A 4,169-nucleotide genomic window follows, 5' to 3' on the forward strand; every position below is an offset into this window, starting at 1 on the left:
ACTCGAAATTAGGCTCGCTCGAGTTCGGCTCGAATTAATTTCAAGCCGAGCTTGAGCCTAGATTTAGACTCGAAATTAATTTCAAGCCGAATTTGAGCTGCCATAAGCTCGCTCGAGCTCGGCTCGTTTCCACCCCTATTTGGGAGTTGGGAGCCGGGCCTTTGTGCCTCCCAAGGGTCTGCCATAGCAGACCCGTTTGGGAGTTGGGTTTTGGTCCTCTTTGGACCAAAATACCCTCCCCAATTGACCGTTGGAGAGGGTATTTGGGTCCAAAAAAGTATTTAAATTTTTAAGTAATTTTAAAATTTTATTATTTTTATAAATATGTTTCGAAATTTGAAACGTTTTTACTCATATATTATTTTTAAATAATAGTATTTTATTTTTTTATTTTTTAAAATTTATATATTTTTAAATAAAATTTTAAAAACATAAGAAAAGGTTGGCCCGAAGCCCCCGCGGCCCGGCACGGCCCATGACGTCCGGGCCGGGGGGCCGTGTTGGGCCGAGAGTCCAAGTACTATTGCCCGACACAGCATGGCCTGACTTTGGGGCCGGGCCGTGCCAGGCTGGCCTCCGGCCCGTTTCGGCACAGCTTAATGTGGGCTGTGCCGGCCCACATTACACTCCTAGGTTAGTCATATAGTTTTAACTAGTGTAATGACCCGCGCTTCACAGCGGGAGGTCGTAACATTGAAAGCTAATAATGTGACTTTCATTATATTTATTTATCACCAAACATACAGATATATATAACATTCACATTATGTAAGATAAATAGAGACAAACATACAGATATATATAACATTCACATTATAACATTCACATTATATACAACATTCCTTCACGTAGTGAAATAAGTAGGGACAAACCTACACATTCATGCACCTGTTTGATGGTGAACAGCAATGCTATATATAGAAAAAGTTGGGGGGAGGATGCATGCACTCTAATGATAAGAAAGATAGCAAAAGGACAAGAAAATATTCTATGTACTATGGAATTTTTTGTTTCATGCACCTTGTGTTTGATGTTAAACAATATTGGTATATATAGAAAAAATTGGGTAGGATAAATGCATCGGAATGATAAGAAAGAAAGCAAAAGGAGAAGAAATATTCTATATAGTATGAAAAATTTTGTAAGAGAAAAGATTATCTTGTGGATGAGATACTATTTCTATNGTAATGGTGCACCATTGCACCATTACACCATTAATGGTGCACCATTACACCATGAAATTACACCATTAATGGTGTAATGGTGCACCATTGCCCCCTTCTCTCCCCTCACGTGCGGCACGCACGGGGCCCACTCCATCCTCGTCACTCTCTCCCACCACCTCCCCACGGTGCCCGGGGGCGAGCTCGGTGGCTCAGCGGGGGAGGAGCGGCGAGCGGGGGCGAGCTCGACAACGCGACGCGCGGGGGCCAGCTCGGGGGCGCAGCTGTAGCGACGGAGGAGCGGTGCGAGGAGGAGCAGGAACTTGGCGAAGAGGATGGAGTAGTGGTCGCGGCGCGTGCCGTAGACCCACTCGCGGCGCGCGGGGTCGAGGTCGTGGGCGCGGCCGAAGAAGCCGACGAGGGGCGGCGCGGGGCCGGAGCGGGAGGAAGAAGAAGAAGAAGAAGAGGGAAAAANGAATTTTCTGTAAGGAATATAGTTTTTTTTTTTTAGGAGATACACAGTGTAAAAAAATATTAAACTTTGAATATATGTCGGAATTATTTTTCTTAGGTTAGATTTAAAGTTTCGTATCATTTTGACACTCCAAAAGTGAGGACGAAAAATAACAGCAATCTAATAAAGATTTTAGTTGGTAGACCTTTCGGCGACAAAGAAAAGATTCGTAACTGTAAAATTAAGATGACGTTTTTCTGGTTGATTTTAACTGAGCTTGCCTTGAAAATCATTATTGTTTAATATGATACACAGGGTGCATGAAACAAAATGTTCCATAGTACATGACCCTTTAACTTAGCCCATGTGAGTCCATGTGAGGGAGGGAAAACTTGTGAGGGAGAGAGAGAAAACCCATATAAAAGAAAGGCCACGTGACTCGACGGAGGAACGGCATTTGGTTTCAACTTTAGTATAGAGTTTAATAAACAACTTCTGAATGCATGTATTAGAGAAGAAATTGTTGGGAATCCAATACTCGCCTCGGTACCGAATTTTGAGAATTCGCAATCCACTCTGATAACGACTACTATTGATCCAATACCAAATGCTGGGATTCTGCAATGAAAAACTTCGAATCAGATTTTTTACTGTGAACTCGTGTGCTCAACAGAAGCTGACACAATCACAAAAAAGAGAAAAACCAAACTGAAAATATACGGGTAAAAGAAGATTTATTAAATAAAAAAGGATTACACATGATTCCTTTTCTACAACAGAATAGCTACAATCTGAGCACTCTTTTTGAATCTCTCATATCCTTCTCTCTTCATCTATAAATCCACATATGAAGACAACTCTCTTTTCTCTCTCACATACATCCATGCACTAAGTGTGTACAATCGAGCCTAGGCTTCTCCACGGTACGGTTACCACCATAAAAGGCTCTCTCATCCGTATATCATCTAGGCTCTCCTCTATAATTTGAATACATGGAGTTATATATAAAGGCTTCACCCAAAATGTTCCTAAATCCTAGAATAATTAGAATTTCTATTCCAAATAATATGTAAATCTATATTTAGTTTATCTTTAATAAATTTAAATATTTATTCTAGTCTAGTTAGATTTATACTCTAATTAATATTTACATTTTAATTTATCTCTAATAAATTTAAATATTTATTTTTATCAAATTAAAAAATTAAGTACAAATCTAATCAAATCCTAACAGAAATGTACTAACAAAAAGAGAGCAGGCGCAAGAGAGAGCTTCATAAGTTCTCGTTGAAATAGTTTGGTGAGTCATATGATTTACCCTCCATCCGAATTTTAAAAATTTGTTTGAATTTTAATTCTAAAACCTCTATTGTTGAATTTTAAGAGCACAGTGCATAAAGTTTGGTAAATAATTTCTTAATGAAAACGGCCAAATCAAGAAAAAAGAGATTAGGAATGCACAAATCCTATCACAAATGGCTACTAGGCGTTGTTTATGGAAATCCCTCACGTTGCAAAGATAGAAGTTGAGTGATTTTATTACCACCTTGGAGCATATCATCGCATCACCTTTTGCTCTGAAATCAAAGAGATTGGGGAGCAATTGGTGCATGTTCAATCACAGCTCTATTCAGATCGTAGCTCATAGCAGAATTTGGTGGGTAAGCTGAACAATTTTATTCAAATAAGAAAAAATCTATTTTCTGCAGAATCCTTTGCAGACGACTTAAATACGCAACGGAACATTGTAAGTGGCAGAGTAGCCTTACTGCCACGATCTGCTGAGATCTAGCCCCTCGTCGCACGGATTCGCAATTAAGAGAAGAAACCTATTGGTTTCTACAATCACAGGTAAAATGGTTGAAGGTTGGAGACCGAAATACTAAATATTTTTATGCAGCTTCTCCTATCTAGCGCAGAGCAAATATTTAAAAAATAATAAAACTGTAAAAATTTATTAAAAAATTTAAAATTTAAATTTTGGGGGCCGTGTTGTGCACTACTGGGCCGAAGCAATGGATTCATGATCAAACTTCTATTAGGAGAATTTTTGTTGACCATTTCAAAACTATTTGTTCTTCCTAGGCTGAGCCCCATAGAACTCCTTTTTTACATTTGATATTTTAAGAACTTTTCCTTCAGTTCCCGCTGATTTTTATAAGTCTCTTTGCTCTCCTCTCCGTATTCATGAGCTTACTGAGGACAACAAGCTTGGCATTTCTTTAAAAATGGTATCTCTCAACTTATAACCAGATTTTTTTTTTTTTTTTCAATCTAAAGTTGTTGCTACGGTCATTCACAGATCCTGATCACACTTTCTCATGCTTTCCAATTCGACACCGTTTTATTGTCTTCTTCATATTAGATTAGAATTATCTTACTTACTAAATTATGAACAATATTTTATTTGGAATATCTACTAGATTAAGAATATCTATGTTTATCCTATTCTTATTTAGTTTTTTTTATTAATATTAGGATTTGTGAAATGATTTAAGGCTTATAAATAAGAGGCTTTCCTCTAGATTTTTTTTTTTTTTTTTTTTTTTTTA

The sequence above is a fragment of the Ananas comosus genome, linkage group 4 (assembly GCF_001540865.1).
Source record: "Ananas comosus cultivar F153 linkage group 4, ASM154086v1, whole genome shotgun sequence".
NCBI lineage: Eukaryota > Viridiplantae > Streptophyta > Magnoliopsida > Poales > Bromeliaceae > Ananas > Ananas comosus.